Source organism: Trichosurus vulpecula, chromosome 3 (assembly GCF_011100635.1).
Source record: "Trichosurus vulpecula isolate mTriVul1 chromosome 3, mTriVul1.pri, whole genome shotgun sequence".
In the NCBI taxonomy this organism is placed as follows: domain Eukaryota; kingdom Metazoa; phylum Chordata; class Mammalia; order Diprotodontia; family Phalangeridae; genus Trichosurus; species Trichosurus vulpecula.
In genome coordinates, this window is record NC_050575.1 from 1815180 (window position 1) to 1835349 (window position 20170).

A 20170-nucleotide genomic window follows, 5' to 3' on the forward strand; every position below is an offset into this window, starting at 1 on the left:
GCACATCTATTTGCTCAGTGCCTAGGTTCAGCTGGAGAGGACTTTTTGACTCCTCGCGACCCGGCGGAGGATACAGAAATTGACATATTGAAAATGACATCTTTGTCGGCGGAGGGAGTCGTGCAGTAATCTAGGCGTGCAAAGAAGGGGCGGGGCCTCAGCGATGGAGGATGAATCATGCCAGCTCCGGTCTAGGGGAAACTGTTGGGGGCGGAGCTACTACCGCCGAGTCCTGGCAGCCTGCGATTGGGGAGTTCGGTTGGTGACGCAATATTCACGCGCGGGAAGAGGGGAGGCTTGCTGGTCTGCGCCTGCGCACGGGAAGGGACGCTGGTGGCTGACGCGGGCGCCGGGAATTCTGGGGGCTGCGCAGGTCTTCTCTATTTGCTACTGGGAGGGAAATCGAAGGTAGGGGTGTTGAGTTTCGGAGCGGGGCGCCGGCCGTGGCTCACGGGGCCTTGTCGGCGCTGCCACCGGCGGCCTCTCCATCACTGCCCGCAGCCCCCCGCGCCTCCCTTGTAGTGGGTGGCCCTCACCGATCGCACTTCCGTACAAGGCCCCACCTCTCCCTTCCCCCCTCCCCCGACCCCTCCCACGGGCGACCCTGTCCTCCCCGCCCCCATCAGTTCTGTCCAAGCTACTGAGCCCCGGGACTCGGCCGTTTCCTCTTCATTTCCCTCTCCGTGCCTGTCGCCCTCCAGGCTGGCCACCGGGACAGGGCTTCCCCGGAGCCGGGCGTGGGGAGGACGTGGGGTGGAAGTGAGGTCCAGGCCCAACGGGAAGCTGCTGCCCTGCATCTCGTGGGCATCCACCTCTGTATCCATTTTTGGGAGGGGGAGGGGATGCTTGTAAGCGTCCGGACCTGTTTCATTTCTAACGGGTGTCCTGCCTCAGTGCCGACAAACCCAGCAAACCCACTCACAGAGCACAGGCATCCCCTGGAGCAGGGAGCGGGTCAGACCTTGAGGGGAAACGGCCTCTTAGTGCGGGGCCAGGGAAGGCCGCCCCTTAGCTCGGGCGTCTCTGTGTAACCGTGAATGGTCTTTTCGACGGTGAAAAGGGTGCGTGGGATTGTCGTCCTTTGGAGTGCTCGTTCCCCTGGTCTATCAAGATGAGGCATTTGTAGGCCTCATTAACGTCTGCAAAGCATTTAACCAGTATGACCTCGCGGATTTGCCGTGTTACAGGGAAGGAAGCTAAGGCGCTACCAGGTTAAATCATTTGCCCGGGGCCACACGGCTGGGAAGGCTCAGGCCAGATGGGAACTCAGCTTCAGGCCACTGTCCCTTACATCCACTCACCCCTTCAGTGTCTCTAAGATTTTAGCAGGATCTTGGGGTCAGAGCTGTTAAGAGGCCCGCTGCTAGCCCTAGTTATGGCTCTTTAACGTTGGCTGAGTGCTTTCTATATGTGATCTCTGTTGTTCTTATTAACGGTCATTTTATAGGTGAGGACGTTGAGCCTGAGAGGTCAAGGAACTTAGGGGCCACATGGTAAATGCTGCCATGGATCTGTTTCTGTAGATGACTGACATGTTTTCAACATGGACTCTCTCTTAAGAATTTGATAATTGTAAAGTTAGAGGATCTGTTTTAACATCTTGCCCCTGTAATTTGATAATCTGTGTCTTTTTAGGCAAGCCATTTATGGTTTTTGGGCCCTAGTAAATGAAGAGGTTCCACCAGATGACCTGTAAGGACTTTTCTGCTTTCATGCTATTTTTGTCATAGGTTAAAACATCAGTCCCAAAGTATAGTCCTCAGGCCTTTAGGAGCCCATGAGACCTTTCAGGTGACTTGACAGGTCAAAACTATTTTCATAATTATACTAAGATGTTATTTAACCATTCCTATTCTCTTGTGTATACAGTGGAGTTTTCCAGGTTCCACATTGCAGCTAACCTTAAAGAAACTACCACTTGTCCATGATAGTATCAAAGAATGTCCATGGTTATCTGAAAAGGCTGTTAAAATACTCTACCCTTTTCCAGCTGTATGAGGCTGCATTTTCTTTATATGCTTCAACCAAAACAACATATTGCAGGAGACTGAATGCAGAAGCAGGATGATTCAGCTGTTTTCTGTTAGGCCAGACCTTAAAAGAGATTTCCAAACCTTGTAAAACAATGACAGTCTTCTAATTCTTGTTTCAGAAAATGTGGTTATTTTTCATTAAATGTTATTCATATGATTTTGTAGTGGATATGTTATTTTTAAATGAATAAATATTTAAAAATTTATTAGTTTTAATTTCTGATAGGGTAAATATTAGTAGGGATAACCCATGTAAACAGAAGCTCTTTGGAATCTTCGATTTTTAAGGGCATAAAGGGGTCCCAAGATCAAAAAATTTGAGAACCATGGTGGGGTTAAGGGAAAGAATCATTTCCCTGTTTTAAGGCGGGCAGATGAATATGTAATGAAGGCAGACATAAATATCAGCAAAACCCAGTCATGTGATGCTTAGTTTCCAACCTTTCCTAAGTCTCCTTATGTATTTCTCAGTGATGGAAAGCTTTGTTACTTATATTTTTCTTGGATCAGGGAAGAAAGAGGAAGAAAAGTTATTAAAAAGTAATGAGATAAATTTTTTGTTTGTTGTTTTTTGGCAGGGCAATTGGGGTTAAGTGACTTGCCCAAGGTCACACAGCTAGTATGTGTGTCAAGCGTCTGAGGCCGGATTTGAACTCAGGTCCTCCTGACTCCAGGGCCAGTGCTCTACTCACTGTGCCACCTAGCTGCCCCGATGAGATAAATTTTTAACAAATGCAGTATTAAGTATCTTTTAGTAATTATTATCTTTCATAGCCTCTTTTGGAGATTGCATTCTATTCCAGAAATGCTGTTTAAAATATTTTTTGTACTCTTTCAGAATTGCCTTTGGGGCCAATTTGAGCAAGAAAATAAAAATAGCTGTAGTATTTTATTCATTTATACCAAGTTTTTGACCAAAAAATGTATTCCCCAGTTCTACCTACAGGCCCTGGAGATAGAAAGACAAAATGACATAGAATTCTATTATCCTCCTCAAGGAACTTGTTTTGGGGAAGGGGGATGCAACATGTGACACCAATGATTATTGGAGGCTGCCTATGGCAGCCTAACAACTGAGAGGATCAAGGAAGGCTTCCTGAGGGAGGTGACATGGGAGCTGATCCTTGAAAGAAGTTAAGGAGTCTAGGACATTGAGATGAATACATTGCACATATTAAGGACAGTGTTAAAGGCACGGAGCCTGGAGGTGGAGTGCTGAGTTTTGGGAAACTCAGGCAAGTAAGTCACTTTGGAATGGAGAGTTTGTTAAGGATAATGTGAAATAAACCTGGCAGGTTAGGCTAGAACTAGATCATGAAGGGCTTTAAATTCCAAGATGAGGAGTTTGTATTTTCTCTTAAGTACAATGGGGAGTCATTGAAGACTGTTGAGCAGAGGAGTGATATGGTTGGAATTGTGCTTTAGAAAGACTATTTTAACATGGCAGCTCTGTGGAGGCTAGATGGGAGAGGAGAAAGACTAGCTGTCAGTAGTCCAATTAGGAGGTTTTTGCAATAATCCAAGTTAAAGGTGATGAGGAGCTGAACTAGGGTGGTGGCCTTGTGAATGGAAAAAGGGAAAAGATGCAAGATGCTGTAAGTAGATTCAGCAAGCTCGGAAACTAAGATGAGGGGTGAGGGAGAGGATGTAGTTGACTATGATTCTGAGATTAACTTTTCCCAGTTTCCAGAGATCAAATCCATTCTCAAAGGATCAAGATTTACCTCCACTGGAGATATTAAAAAGGATATTACACAATATTTCAACATAGTTCCGTCATTCACTCAGCAAATATTAAGTTCCTACTGTGTGCCAGGCACTGGGCTAGGTGGTAGGGGTAGAAGTACAAAGAACCAAATCCACATATGCAGTGAACTAATATGCAAATGCAAATATGCAATATAAAATATATGCAGCAGAAATAGAAAATAAATACAAGTTTGTACAGGTTAGTTCAATAAATATGAAGCACCTGCTAAGCACAGTCTAATGGGGGAGACAGCAAACAAATATATGTATACAAACACGCTCCACGTGGTACAGGATAAATAGGGAATAATTAAGAGGCTGGGCAGTAGAATGAAGAGGGTTGGGACTGAGATGGAGTGGACCGGATAAGTAGTTTTGAGAATCAGCAGCAGAGAGATGGTAATTAAATCCATGGAAGTGGATGACATCAAGGTAATTTGAGAGGGAAGCACCAACTCTTGGGATTAGGAAAGACTTCATGTTGAAGGTGGTACTTAAGCTGCATCATAAAAGATGAGAGGGATTATGTATCTTAGGAAGGAGTTGATTCCAGACATGAGGGCTGGGCAGTGTAAAAGCGTGGAGACAGGTGATGAGATGGAGAAACAGAAGGCCAGTTTGGTTGGATTGCAGAGCGCATCCCAGATTAAGAACAACTGCTTTAAAGCAGTGGTTTCTATACTTTTCCGTAGTGGTGGAACCCTTTATTTTAGACAGAACTATCAGAACCCTTATAGTAAAATCCTCTATGGTAATTTTTCATGCCTCTTAACAAAAGCATAAGGTTAATTTAAAACAAACTTGAGGTGTTTCAGGTTCCTTGCAGCGTAGTTTAAGAAACATCGCTTTAGACTGTATAAAGAAGTTAAACTACATAGCTCACTACCGACGGAAACTATGAGCATCTTCAGTGTTCCTCTCCTTTCTCCTCACCCCCGTTTTAACACAGACTAAGGGGAGGGATTAGTTATCCTTAGTACAAGAGACTAAAATTACCTCACAAAGACAAGCCTCCAAACTGTTGGAGGGAGGGAGAGCTGCACTCCATAGAATGAATTGGAGGCAGGAGGGAAAAAATCCTTCAGTAACATATGGTCAAGGGGGTCAGTGAAAAGGAAGAAATGAACATTAGAGGAGCTCCAAGGTCTGTGCACCTAGAAACAAGTTTATTGCACTAGAGGCAGTAGGTGGCACAATGGATAGGCCTTGGGCCTGGAGCCAGGAAGCCCTCACTTCAATACTTCAGACACTAGTGTGACCCTGGGCAAGTCAACCTCTTTGCCTCAGTTTTCTCGTATGTAAAATGGGGCTAATAATAGCCCTGACCTCCCAGGATTGTTATGAGGGTCAAGTGAGATAATATTTGTAGTGTTTGGCACAGTATCTGGGAGACAGTAGGTACTAAATAAGTGCTTTAATAAATGCTGATTTCCTTCTTTCTCCCAGGTAAGGGACCTAGTTAGGGAGTTGAAATACTTCGTTGAACTTTGCTACTTCCAGGCTCTGTCTCTACCACCATTCAGTAACAAGGTTCTTTGAGGTTCATTTAGTCCGTATTTATCACCCAGTCAAGATTCTGACAGCATGTCTGCTGACTTCTAGGACATTCTCTTTCTCTGATGAATTCAATACCTTCCTCACAGTCTTCAACATACATACTGATACTTCCTCAAATTCCTTAGTCCCTCAGTTCCTTAGCACATCACTTATTTCCCCACCCTTACCACAGCTTCACATAGAGATGGACTGACCTTAATCTTGCTATCACTCACAAGTGTTCCACATCCATGGTTGTGAACTCGAAGATTGCTTTTTTAAAATCGTAGTGTGTTGCCTTTGCACCTCTTCCTTTGCCTTACTACTTCCTCATTGAGACCTCCAGTCTCTCTCTCAGTTCTTTCCTAGGCCATCACCCCTGCACTCTCTTCCAGATCCTGACTTACTGGTACCCACTTTATACTATTCTCTTCCCTCCAGCCCCAGGTCACATTATCCCATAAAAAAGATCTTGCCTTTCTAAACTCCATTTTGGATTATCTTCGCCATCCCTTTCCTTTGCCCCTACTCCTTTACTATTGAACAAAGCTGGAGAAAATCATGAATCAGTAATGACTGGGACTGCTACGAGTATATGTTACATAATCCTAACTAGATCCTCAATGGAGGCAAAATAGTCTTTTTATAGATCTCTAGTTGATTTACAAGCCCCTTACAACCCCAGTAGATTTTCCCAATCTTTTCATTTTTCTCAAATTTCCAAGCAATTCAAGTAAGCTGAGAATGGAAGCCGCTCACTGAGCACTTCCTTCTCTCCCCTTTTCCTCATCTTCCATCATTCAGACACCTTCCTCTCCTATCTCCTCCACTTCTGCTTCACATGAAGAAATGGCCTCTTTCCTTGTCAAGTCTAACCCTTTTAAATGCACAGGTGATCCTATTCCATCCCATCTTTTCCAGCAGATTACCCCTTCTATCATCCCTACTCTTTTTCTAATTTTCGGTTGTTAGCTGTCTACTGGCTATTTCCCTCTTGCCTACAAACATACCCATGTTTCTCCACCTTCAGAAAACCGTCACTCGCATCTTCCCCTGCTAGCTGTTGTCTTATATTTCTCCTCCCTTTTATGTGCCTACACTGTGGCCTTTTCTCAGTCCTCGTTCTCCTTGACTTCTCTGCAGCCTTTGATCACCCTCTTCTCCGTGATGCTCTTTTCTCTTTAGGTTTTCATGATGCTTTCTCTCCAGGTTCTCCTAAGTATCTGACTGCTCATATTCACATCATGCTTGATCACCATGGGTGTCCCAAGTCTCTGTCCTGAGCCTTCTCTAGATGCGGTTTCATTTGGTGATTTAATTATTGTCTCTGTGCTCATGGTTTTCAGATTGAATCATCCAGCTCCGGCCTCCCTGCCTACTTCCAATCTTATGGCTCCAGCTGCCTGTTGAACATCTCAAATTGATGTCCCATAGACATCTTAAACTCAGCATGTCTAAAATTGAACTCCTCTTTTCCCCCAAATCTCTCTCCTTTCATACTTAACTATTATTGTTGAAGGCACCACCATCCTCTTAGTCTCTCAGGCTCACAACCTAAGTATTATCCTTAGCGTTTCACTCTCACTCCCCCCTCCCCCCATATTCAATCTGGTGACATCCAACCTTCCCTAACCCTTTTCTGATACACCCACTACCCTGTTGTAGGCCCTCATCACATCACTCTTGGAATACTATGGCGATAGCCAACTGGTTGGTTTCCCTATTACAGATGCCTCCCTCCTCCGAGCCATCTCCAGTCAGCTGTTAAAGTGATCTTTCTAAAGCACAGTTCTGACCCTGGCTTAATAAACTTCCAGTTACTCTCTGTCACCATATAGAATCCACTCTTTGGTGTTCAAAGCTCTTTATAACTTGCCATTCCGCTCCTAGTCTTCTTACAGTTGTTATCGTTCAGTCGTTTCAGTCATGTTTGACTCTTCGTGACCACATTTGGGGTTTTCTTGGCAAAGATACTGGAGTGGTTTGCCATTTCCTTCTCCAGCTCATTTTACTAATGAGGAAAATGAGGCAAACAGGGTTAAGTGACTTGCCCCAGGTCACATAGCTAGTAAGTGTCTTGAGGTCACATTTGAACTCAGGAAGATGAGTCTTCCTGACTCTAGGCCCAATCCTCTATCCCTTGTGCCACCTAGCTGCCTCTAGTACTTTCTAGTACTGTGAGAACCTGTGATGCAGGCCTCTCTGCTGTTTCTTTCCTCAAGCAATGCACTCAGTTTCTGGGCATTTTTGTTGGTTGTTCCCCACGGCTAGAATGCACTCCCTCTTGATCAGGGCCTCCCTACTTCCCTGGCTTCTTCTAAAGTCTTTCTTCTACAGGAAGCCTTTCTTGTTTGCCCTTTAATTTAATGTCTTCCCTCTTGATTATTTCCAAATTTTCTTGTATATGTCTTGTTTTTATGGAGTCATTTAGACGTTGTCTCTGCCCTTAGACTGTGAGTTTTCTTGATCAAGATCTGGCTTTTACCTTTCTTTGTATCCCTAGCTTTTAACACAGTACCTGGCACATAGTAGGTGTTTAATGCATGTTTATTAACAGCTTCTAAATTCTCTGTAGTTAGCCTTCAACCTCACTATTCAACTTTTTCTCAGTCCTCATCCTTTTTGGCCTTTCTGCAGTCTTTGACATTGTCAGTCACCCTCTTCTCTCGTCTCTCTAGTATTTTGTGACACTGTTCTCTCCTGGTTCTCCTCCTACTTGCCTGCCTGCTCCTTCTATGTCTCTTTTGCTAGCTCTTCACCTTGGGGATTTCCTAAGGCTCCATCCTGGGTCGTCTTCTTTCCTCCCACTTGCTAGGGTTCAGTAATCCTAAGGTTTTAATGATCATCTCTGTGGAGATGACTCTCGGATACACTCTCTTCTTCCCGTCTTGCATCTCCAGCACCTTTCAGACATCTCACACTGGATGGCCATAGATACCTTAAACTCATTATTTTTTCCTCCAAACTTCCCAAGTACTGTAAAGTATATTCCTGAATACTCGAAGTTATACAGATCGGCACTCTTAGTGTCATCTTGTACTCCTCACTCTTTCACCACCACGTCTAATCATGTGTCAGGTCCTGTCACTTATACCTTCGTAACATCTTTTGTATGTATTCTCTTGGACAAACCCTTCTCTCTTCTGACACTGTGACCACCTTGGTGCATTCTGGCTGGTCTCCTTGACTCAGGTATTTCCCCACTCCAGTTCATCCTTTACTTCCTAAAATGTAAGTGTGACCATATCAGTCCCCTATTTAATAAAGTCCAGTTGCCCCTGGGGTACTTGTACCTCCAGGATCAAATACAAAGTCCTCTGGTTGACTTTCATAGCCCTTCATAACTTGGCCCCTTTCTGCCTTTTCACTCATACCGTACACTCCTCCATTTACCCCACCAGTCTGTTGACACTGGCCTCTTGTTGTTGCCATGGGGTCCTCACTGGCTGGTCCTTTACTCCTTTTCCCTCTTGTCCCCTCTGTCTCCTGGCTTCCCTAGGGGCTTCTTTATATTTTCTCAAAATCTTGTCTTTCTCAAGAAGCCTTTCCTAGCCCTCCTTAATCTTCTCTCTGAGATTTTCCCTAGTTTGCCCTGCATTTATCTAGTTTGTGCATAGCTTTTTGCATGTTACCTCCTCCGTTAGACTGTGAGTTCCTGGAGAGCAGGGACTGGGTTTGGTGTGTGGCCTTCTTTGTATTCTCGGTACATAGTAGGTGCATAGTAGGCTCTTAGGAAATGCTAGTTGACTGACTATTGTTATTCTCAGATGATGCAAAACTAAAAATGGCGTACTTCAAGTTCTTTAGAAGTGTGTTTTATTAGTGTTTCTAGTTAGACCTGTTGATACAGTGTTTCTGCTAATGTAGAGAACAATTTGTGGTTCCCCCTTTGGAAAATATTTAAAACCTTTCCAATAAAACTCTGGAAGTGAGGTAGGTCAACAGGCCTTATTTAGGTAAATGAATTACCGAAACGTTGAACTAAGAATTCTTTGCCTTTTTAGATTTTTGCCTTCTCCAGGACCCAATTTAGGGCATTCTCCTCTTTGTCCGGTATCTGAAGTCCTTGGTACTATGAACCAGCCGTTCTCCATTGAGAAATGATTGAGGCATCTTTAGATTACGGGGAGGAGTTCCTCGTCAGTCCACAGAACTAAACTGTGACTATTGTTTTAGAACATTAACTCCCAAATTATTTTTAATATAATACTTTTCATTGTTCAGTATTCCAGTAAATGTAACTTCAAGTTGTCCCTGGTTGGGGAAGGCATAAGATAACCTAAGTCAATTGAGATATCTTTCCAAGCTAGAAATGCTTAAATATTAGATTAATGTTAAAATAAATAAAATTATTTCTGGCAAACTTCTGCCTAAAACAGAATATAATGTTAATCTTTTCCTTTGATGTCCTTTTAAAATGAATTTAACATCTTTGGACTCTAATGCTGTTGGAAAAATAAGGAAAGACATTGTATAAGGGGGTAGGGATCATGTAGTACAGTGTCTTTTTTAAGCAGGTGCTTAATACATGCTTAGTGAATGAGTGAATGACCGCATGGTGACCACCCCCATGGGCCCAGGAAAAGCTGGAGTTGTTTATCCTTTGCTTGCTTCCCAGTCCTTTTGGATTTCTCCTTTCATAACTGAATCAACTAGGTAAGGCCTGGTATCCTGCAGTTCAGACTTTTATATCTCTGGGTATTGAATCTGTTGCTTAGCCCACTCTGCATTTTCCACCCACAGAGAAACCAGGAGGGTTAGGAATTCTTTGTGCTGCTCTGAGAGCAGGTTAAAGAGGCCCCTAGCTATGTCACTGTTGTGGATCCCGGCACAGTTGGAGTCTCTGATTATGCATTTTTTGGTACTTCTTATCATTGAATGCAATGAAACATCATCTTTCCCAGCAAATTTTCTTCATCAGTGAATTCACCACCCATCTATCTACCTCCTCTTCTGGAAGTAGCCTGTCTGCAAAGCTGCCTCTGTAGCCAGCTTAGAAGCTGGGGGAGGAGCCTTGGAAACCTAGGGAGGAGGACCTGGGAGGTTCCATTGTGCAAGCTGGAAACCTAGGGAGGAAGGCCTGGGAGGTTCCATTGTACAAGCTGAATGTCTAAGTTTGGTCTTTTTTAAACGTGCCTCTGTAGAATTTGTTTATTTCTGACTTTGTTTAGCTTAAGAGGCATACACATTTTATTTCCAGGAAACTCCGACAGGGACTATAGCCCCCAGAGCTCCAAAATAAGCAAGTTTCTGTTCCATTGAAACAACATAACTGGGGATAATCAAAGTAGAAAACATTGTTAGTTTACAGTTTAAATCCAGTGGCTAGATAGAAATCAATAAAAGCTTTTAAGGAGCTAATAAATACCTTAAATATTCTGAACAGTAAACCCTCTCTCTCTGCACCCCCCACTCCCTTCCCAGAGTTAGGTGTTTAAGGGACTGTTTGGATCCTTGATTCCTCCACTGAAATCTAACTATAGAATCCTTAGGCTAAGAAGGATCACAAGTCTCATTCTGACAGGACTACCTCATCAGAAATAGAGGATGGCAATCTGGTACATTGGAAGAATCATTGGACTCAGGAGTCAGGAGAACTGGGTTCTAGGCCCTCAGCTCTGCCACTGACTAACTAACTGGCTCTCTGACCTGGAGCAAATTACTTAATCTGTGTGGACCTTGTGATTTCTACTTCGAAGAAAAACAAGCTGTGAAAGAAAATGAGATATGGCTGTGAAAGCACTTTGATAGCTAAAAAGCACTCTACAGATAGTAGTGGTTGTGATTGGTATTACTGTTACTAGAGATGTTTAGGAAAGAAGTCACCAGCAGCCTTGGGCTTTTGTCCCACTGTTTCACAGGTCTCACTGGGAGAAATTCTTGTTATCTAGCTTGCATTACTCCTGCTGAAGTTGAAAGCCTATTCTTCTAAACTCAGGGGAGATGGCCTGAAATCCCCTTGGTACATAAAGGAGTAATAGCCCTCATTGCCTCCATTTTTCTCCTCTTACTCCCTTAAGCCCCAAGACCTGGACCATGCTTTAAGTAGAATACCTGAGTGGATAGAGCAGTGGTCATCATCGAACGCCCTAAAAGCAAGTATCTAATTTCACACACAAAAAATCAGCAAGAGAGGTACATGTAATTAACCTGACTTGGAACACCTTACCTTAGACCGAGTTTGGTGCCAACCTGCATTGGACTGGTGCTTGCTGTGTCATCTCTTTCATTTGGTATGTATTAACAGAGTAAAACACCGGAAATGAGGGGAAGAAAGTTGCAAGTTTCAAGAATCCCTTGTGATTCCTTAATCTCTTTTTCCCCATATGGCTTCGTTGCTATTTTTACAGGTTTTTCTCTAGCTAGATAAGTGAGAAGAGTTCCTAAACCCCATCTTTGGGAGAAGGGTCATAGATTTTGGAAGAATAACGGCACAGATACTTCCTAGTGGCACTGTGATCACAGGCATGGCCCATGTAATTTGCCTTCCTCTCTTCAGCCAAATTCAAAGCAATTAGCTTGTTAAGGGAACTCTGAACTCTGTCATGCCCTCTTTCTGATTTGTGTACTCATGTCTAGTCCTTGTACAAAGTCAGGAAGGTGAAGTTAAATACGCTGACCCTGATTTTGTCCCTGAAATAGTTTCATGATTCCCTTTTAAAATGTAGAAGTAGTTCCATGTACTGCAGGGGCCAGAGACCCCAAATTGAGTGTTTAAAAACAAAAAATCTTAGTCCTCTTCCCGTAAGGCAGACGGTTCTCTGAACAAAGCAAATGAAATAAAACCTTGCTGATTTAGAGGAAGGCCAATATGAATTGGTGGAAAATGAAAGAAATTCAGTTATTACTTTTACGTATGTAACTCAGACTAGGTTACCCTTGTTAGCAAATAATTATCCTTGTGGATCTACTTTAATGAATAGAAAGGGAGGTTTCAAACTGGTATGTCTGTTTGCCTGTTACTAGGTTCCGATAAAGTGTATGGGAAGTCAGTGTAGCCCCCACATTCTTGTTTACTCTTTTGGTTTCTTTCAAAAATCTCTTTGTAACTTAAAAAAATGAACTTTAGCTTATCCTGGAATGTTCATCAGTCATCCAACCAACAAGTACTCACCGAGAGTTTACTGTGTGTTCAGCGTGAAATACAAAATAAGACATAGGCCTTATCTCCAAGGGATTCTTAGTCCAATTTTAGGAGGAGCAAGGCAGATGGTGGTGAAGGCCTGTGCTGGAGTGGTGGCTGTGTCAGAGAAGAGAAGCGACCGTAGGAGAGACGTTGCGAAGGTGAAATTGGCAGGCCTTGGTAAGAGCTTGGCTATGGGGGCGGTGAGAGACAGGAATCCAAGATGACTCTTAGATTGGGAGTCTGAGGGTCCGGGAGGTTGGGAAAGTGGCCTCAGCATCTTAGAAGTAACCAAGGTTCTTAATGTTGGATTCATCCTTGACTTTTCTCTCTCTTTCAATTCCCATGCCCAGTCACTTGCCAAATGTCACTGAATCTCCCTCCACAACATCTATTGTGTTTGCACCCTTCTCCCTACACTCACACTTCCTCTCCCTGGTGGCCTCCTAATTGGTATCCTTGCCTCTGCTCTCTTCTCCAACCTTTCCTTCATAGAACTGCCACCTAGATATCCAAAACACAGATGATGAAAAACTGTAACAATAGTGATTTATTTATGTAGATCTACATAGTACCTACTGGGTGCCAGGCACTATGCTGAGTGCTTTACATTTATTCTCTCCGTTGATCCTCGAAGCAACTCGGGGAGGTAGGTGCTAGTGTTAGCCCCTTTTTACAGGTGTGGAAACTGGGGCAAACAAATTAAGCGACTAGCCCCAGGTGACATAGGTATTACGTGTCTGAGGCTCATTTGAACTCAGATCATCCTGAATCCCAGCCCAGCACTCTGTCCACTTCACCACTCTTGATCATGTTCCCCTCTTTTCAAAAATCTTCACTGGCTTCATTGTTCTTTTTAGATAAGACACTCCTTAGACTGGCAATTAAAGCCTCCTTCAATCTGGCTCCCGTTTACCTTTCCAGCTTTAGTTCACATTATTCCCCTTCACACAATAACATTCACATAGCTATTCCTTAAATAAGACGTCCTTTCCCCTACCTTCATGCCTTTGCCCAAGTGATTCCTTGTGTCGGGAGTTCCCTCCTTAGCTCTTTGTGGAATCCTTAGCTTCTTTCAAAGCCCAGCTTAAGTACCTCCCAGGAGTTCAAGGATGCTTTCTTGATTCCTTTGTGATTGTCACTTTTTTTCTTGAAATTATTTTTGTGTTATTTGTATATTCTTGTAGGTGGTGTCCCCTTAATCTGATGTAAGTCTCTTGAGATCGGGGACTATTTCTTTTTTGTTTTTATATTCTCAGTGCCTTGCACGGAGGCCTTCCTTTAATGTTTTGTGGGTTTTTTTTCCCATTTAAATTCAGTTTTCCTATTTGCATGCAGCATAAAGCCCAGTCATTGTAGACTGACTATAAGCTTCTTGAGGACAAGGACTGTGCTTTTACTCATCTTTGTATTTCCCATAGGATCCAGCATACTATCTTGCACATTTAAAAAGCTGTTACTGATGGCTTTGGAGAAAGCCTAGCTCAATCAGCTTACTGGTCAGTAGTTCCTGGAAGTTCTTTTGTTTTATTTTGTCCCTGTATCCTAGGTGCCTAGGCTATAGTAGGTGCTTAATATGTGCTTTTTGATTAATTATGTACTAAACTTTTTAGTATTCTAATTTCCTAGGACAGTCAAGTTTCATTAGAAGCAAAATGGTGGGTTCTAGAAATTGCTTCGACTTTAGCACTTTCTGCATAGGTCCAGGGCAGGATGGCAGAGCAGGTTTGATGTTTTCTCCCTGCAAAGTGACTGCTTCAGATATTCCTGTGGTAGACATTTGGGTGTAGCCAGAGGATTTAGGGGTCAGTTTGACCCTATAGACCTTTTGCATTAATGACTTTTCTGCAGGGGAACTCCGGGTGAACAAACAAAAATGAAAGGAAAATATATTGAATAAAATTATTACCTAAAAATAGTCAGCCAAGGGGCAGAGTAATATAGTATCTAGAGGGAAATCTGCATCTCAGCGAAACTTTGGCAGGGCAGTATCTCCTGCCCTCTCACAGCTCACAAACGTTCCCTTGCAGCACTCGCTTGCTTTTCGTTATTTGAGTATTGAAGATGTTTGCTAGCAATATTAAGAATCAAAATGTAGTTGAACAGACCAGTGTTTAACCTTATCCCACTCTCAAAAAAAAATCCTCTCTCCCTTCATCATGTGGGCTTTTTTCTACAAATGTCAAGGCCCAGAAAAGACAGATTGTTAACTAGATTCCAGTCACTGATCATTGTAGAGGAAGCTGCTGTTTAGACAGTCTCTTTCTCCATAGTTTCCCCTGGATGGCTGAGAGGCTCTTGTCTAGACTCTGGGATTAATTGGGTTTTTTAAAATTTGTCTTTTACTGATCATTATACAAAAAATTATATTGGAAAAAGGGCTTTTGAAGGAAAGACTAAAAATAAATGTATGCTAAATAATTTGATCCTAAAGATTTTTTTTGCATTTTTCAAACATTCAAAGAATCTTTTTATTTTTTTAATTGTAAAAACAATTTTTAATATTAAGTTTTTATAATTTTTGAGTTCCAAATTCCCTCCCTGCTTTCCCCTCCCTCTCGTCCCCCTTCCTTGAGAAGGCAAGCAATTAATATAGGTTATGCATGTGCAGTCATACGAAATGTATTTCCATGGTGGTTGGTCATCCTTTGTTCTTGAGGAGGGCCAAAAGGACATCACTGTGCTAGAATCAAGTTTCAGTGTGTCTGACTGTGGCTGATCGGACCAGCGAGCGCAGAATGCGCTACCACAGGTTGGGCACAAATAGTCCCTGTGAACATTTGGGGTGGATACTCCAAGTTTGGGTATCCTGTGTTTCCTTTGTGAGCTGTCCCAATTCTGCCTTGCTCTTAGAGCACAGCACCTTCTCTGATGTGGGCATGTCATGCTGAGCAGTCCTGTGCCAGTGTCATCAATGTCACACAATCAATTCCGGAGTTCTTAAGAGAGACCTTGAGAGTGTCCCTGTATCGCCTCTTCCGACCACCATGTGAGCGCTTGTCCTGTGTGAGTTTTCCATAAAACAGTCTTTTTGGCAGGCATTTTGCATTTGAACAATGTGGCCAGCCCATTGGAGTTGCGTTCTCTGAAGCAGAGTTTGAATGCTTGGTAGTTTAGTTTGAGTAAGGACCTCAGTGTCTGGAACCTTGTCCTGCCGGGTGATCTTCAGAACCTTCCTAAGACAATTCAAATGGAAGTGATTCAGTTGCCTGGCATGGCGCTGGTAGACTGTCCAGGTTTAAGCTTACAACAATGAGGTCAGCACCACAGTCCTGTAGACCTTCAGTCTGGTAGTCAGGCTAGTGCCTCTTCTCTCCCATGCTATCCTTTGGATCCCCCCAAACACTGGCAACGTGTGTGTCAACCTTATTATTAGTGTGTACATCCCAAGGTAAGTGACCTTATCCACAGCATTCAAAACTTCTCCATTTGCTGTGACTGATGGTTCCATGTATGGGTGATGTGATGGCGGCTGATGGAGCACCCATGTTTTCTTGGTGTTAATTGTTAGGCCAAAATTAGTACAAGCAGCAGAGTATTGAGCCATACTTTGTTGCATCTCAGCTTCAGAGGCTTCATTGAGTGCACAGTCATCCGCAAACAGAAATCATGTACCAACCCTCCCTCCACTTTGGTCTTGGCTTGTAGCCTTTTCAGGTTGAAGAATTTACCATAAATGTGGTAGCCAACCTTGATGCCACGTTCATCCTCATTGAAAGCATTTGACAACATGGCTGAAAACATCAGGCTAAAAAGCATGATAAAATCAGTTTTGTGCTGATAGTAGCAATCCAAAGCGCTTTTATGATGCCTTGAAAGCTATTTATGGTGTAGCTCAACTACTCAGTGCTGAGGGAGCCACATGGATTAGTGAGAAGGACAGGATCCTGGAGAGACGGACTGAACACTTCCCTAGTGTTCTCAACAGACAGTCAGCAATCAGTGCCGAAGCCACTGAGTGTTTACCTCAGGTAGAAGTCAGTCTGTCCCTAGCTGAAGTTCAAATGGTAGAAGAGGTTTTGAATGCTAAAATTAGGCTCCTTTCGTGTGGAAAGCACCTGGTGCTGATTCTATTCCAGCTGAGATTTACAAGGTAGGGGCTCCATTGCTCATACAAAAGCTGTTTGAAATTTTCCAGGTCATATGGCAAGAGGAGGTTATCCCCCAGGAGTTCAAGGATGCTTCCATTGTCCATCTCTATAAAGGTAAAGGAAATAGATTGTCCTGTGACAATCACAGGGGAGGTCTCTCTCTTAGTCATTGCTGGAAAGATTCTTGCCAGAGTCCTCCTTAATAGGCTGATCCTTCACCTGGAAGATGGCCATCTACCCGAGAGCCAGTGTGGCTTCAGAAAGGGCTGAGGAACACTCGACATGATGTTTGCTGCCTGACAACTTCAGAAGAAATGCCAGGAGCAGAACAGAAGTCTGTGCACAATGTTTGTAGATCTGACCAAGGCCTTTGGTACTGTTAGTCATGAGGGCTTATGGAAAATTATATCAAAATTTGGTTCCCCGGAGAAGTTCATCAGCATTGTACATCAATTTCATGACCGCCTGCTTGCCCGGGTTCTAGATGATGGACGATGCTCTCGTGCCTTCTCAGTCGCCAATGCAGTGCAGCAAGGCTGTGTGCTTGCCCCCATTCTTGTTAGCATGCTGTTTCAGCCATGTTGTCAAGTGCTGTTTCCACATTAGCCATGTAAAAACAAAAACACAGACCAAAGAAAAATAGTAAGAAAAATAAAGTTTAAAAAAGTGTGCTTTGATCTGCATTTAAATTCCATTGCTTCTTTATCTGGAGGTGGACAGCATTTTTCACCATAATTCCTTTAGAATTGCCTTGGATCGTCTTATTGTATTGCTGAGAATAGCCAAGTCATTCACAGTTGATCTTTGTACACTATCACCATTACTGTGTACAGTGTTTACCTGGTTCTGCTCACTTCATTTTGTTTCAGTTCATATAAGTCTTCTCTGGGATCACTTTTCCTCACAATGACACAATGGCTCTTTCTGGATTCTTTGGGTTATAGGGTTAAGAGCCAAAATGGAACATAGAGGTTATTGGAGACAACCGTCTTTTTCTACAGATGAGGAGACAAACCCAGAGAAGTTAGGTGATTTGCCCAGGATCACACAGGCAATAAATGTCACAGGTGGCATTCATACCCTGTCTTTTGGACTCCCAAGTTCAGCAGCATTTTGTCCACAATACCACACTCCAGGCTGTGACCTAGAGAGCTGAAGGGGCTTGAGCAAGGTGGCATAGGTGACAGATGCCAGAGTAGGGGTTTGAGCCTGATTTTCTGATTTGAGTTCCAGAGCTATACTAAGTATCATTACGTGTAGGGCAAAAGAGGAGTATTATGGTCTTTCAGCTTTGGCTTTCCCTGTCCCCTTTGTAGAAGTTAAACCACTTAATCCATGCCCTTTAGGTCTTTGATTTGGCCAGTATTCTTAGGCTTTACTGACTGAAGCCATTAGTACCCTTCTCCCTTTTGGTCTCTCTTAGAAGTGGATTCTTTTCTTTACAAATGAGGTAAACTGAGGGTCAGGCTGGAGAAGACCTTTTAGTGGAGCTTCTGTTGGCAAGTGTGGTTCAGCTACCCATGCTCTGCTCAGCATTATTCATACTTTTAGTCAGCTGGCACTGTCTTCAGGTTACAAATCTTTTTAACAAAGAGGTAAGTGGGGAATAGAATTGGAAAGGCTCTCAGAGTCCTTGACTATAATTTAATGCCTTTTATCCATGTAGAGTAAATATTGTAAAGTGCTCACAATGGTCATGGATTAATATCCTGAAAGCCTATGCCTTGGAATGTAGGGGATTCTTGGGAGACCTTCCCTGCCATATACAAACCTTTGCTGGGTGGCACAATCTCAAAGGTATTGCTACCTGGATGGAGCCATGGCTCTCCTATAATCTTTGAGTATAAAATCTAGATTTCAGACTGACGAAAATACACCTTAGAAGGGATGAGCAAATAGACCCAGGATGTCACTAGCTTCATTTATCAGTTTAACCGTCACTGTGCACTTTTCATGCTACTGCCTCCTGCCCTCCCGAAATGTCTCCGTGTCCCTCTAGGAGGGCTGCATTCCAGCTAAATGGAAAGAAACTGCAGGATGGGCAGCTTGCCAATAAAAGATCCAACCAGGAACGGTGATCATTTATCTCATCAGCTCCTCTTCTGAGGTAAGCATGCTTCCTATTGGGCTGGACAGCATCTCCAAAACAAGCTGGTGTGGGTGCGCATCTTGATATAGACCAAAAAAAAGCGCTTTATGCTGGAAATTAAAAGGCAATTCAGCTTCACACTTTTCTCAGCTGTAAAATGGGGATAGTAGACTTCCCTTGCCAGCCCTGGATGGTTGTTGCCAGAATCAGATGAAATGATAGATGCAAAAACACTTGTTGAACTGTATTTAACTGTGATGGTGACATTACAGGCTTGTGCCCTTGATCTCTTTGTCTCCAATCTGTCCATCATCTTCCTCCTTTACTGTCTGTTCTCTCTCTGTCTACTGGTACCTTCTCTGTTGTCTTCAAACATTCACGTGTCTCCCGCCATCTTTATTCACGTGATTCTCTTATCATCTCACCTGTCGTCCTATATCTCTCACCTGTTTCTCAGCTAAACTTCAATAAAAAAGCTTTGTATTTTCCTCCTCTCTCCTTAACCCTTTACAGTCTTGCTTCTGATCTTATCACTCATAGGAAACTGCTCCCTCAAAGTTGCCAACAATTTCTTATTTGCCAAATTTGATTTTTTTCTTTTTTTTCCTTCTTGGCTCTTACACTTCTTGACCGCTTTGCCGAATTTAAAAGTATTGATCACCTCTCCTCGTGCATGCCTTCTCTCTGGGTTTTTCTGACATTACTTTTTCCCTGGTTCACCTGTAACCTGGCTGACAACTTCTTTTCAGTCTCTTTTACTGGTTCGTCATCCATTTTATGCTCTCTAACTATGGACGTTCCCTGTCTGGGGACCTGCTCTCTCATTGCATTCTTTCTCTTGGTGACCTTATCAGCTCTCTTGGGTTTAATTACTGTTTCTGTGCGAACACTTGCTAGATCTATATGTCCAACCCAGTTTCTTCCCAGAGCTCTGGGCCTGTACCACTGGCTCCCCTCTCTAACATTTCAAACTCAGCATATTTAAAATAGAAGTCATCATTTCCTACTCTTCAGCCCCAACACATCGCTCTTCCAAACTTTCCTCTTTCTGTCAAAGGAACCCCCATTCTCACCATCTTTTAGGTTTCCATGTCCACGTTATCCTTGCGTCCTTACCTCACTCTCTCACACCCACATATCCAGTCACTTGCCAAATCTCGATGCTTCTACATTCCCGTATTTCAGATTAGACCCTCTTTACTTACAGACCTCGCCACTTAGTTCAGAACCTCATTCTGTCTCTTGTTGCAGTGACTTCTTAATTGGTCTCCCTGCCTCTAGTCTCTTACCGCTCCAAAATATCTAACACAGAACTGTCAGAGTGATTTTCCTGAAGTGTTTGTCTGACCGTTCCACTCTAATAAACCTCAGTGCCTCCCTATTGTGTCGAAGATCAAATCGAATCTTTCCTTTTAGCTCTTGATCCATTTCGCAACCTGGCCCCCACCTATCTTTCTAGCCTCATTCCACATTATTCTTCTCTCTCATACTGTATGTTCTAGGAAAGCTGGTCTTCTCTCTGGGTCTCACACATGCCGTTCCACCTTCT

At 43.2% G+C, this 20170-nt stretch overlaps 1 protein-coding gene across 3 annotated transcripts in view; it reads left to right on the forward strand.

Annotated features, from left to right (window-relative positions):
- Positions 1 to 299: 299 nt before the first annotated feature.
- The window catches only part of SIL1 (SIL1 nucleotide exchange factor), a 268621-nt gene continuing 248750 nt past the window's right edge, over positions 300 to 20170 (forward strand). Inside the window, exon 1 of one of the 3 annotated variants that reach the window (XM_036750497.1) lies at positions 300 to 408. The gene's annotated coding sequence lies outside the window, so the exon portion shown is untranslated. Of the gene's footprint in view, positions 409 to 941; positions 1062 to 20170 lie in introns of those variants that run through there. The other 2 variants (XM_036750495.1, XM_036750496.1) reach the window with 2 other exon arrangements.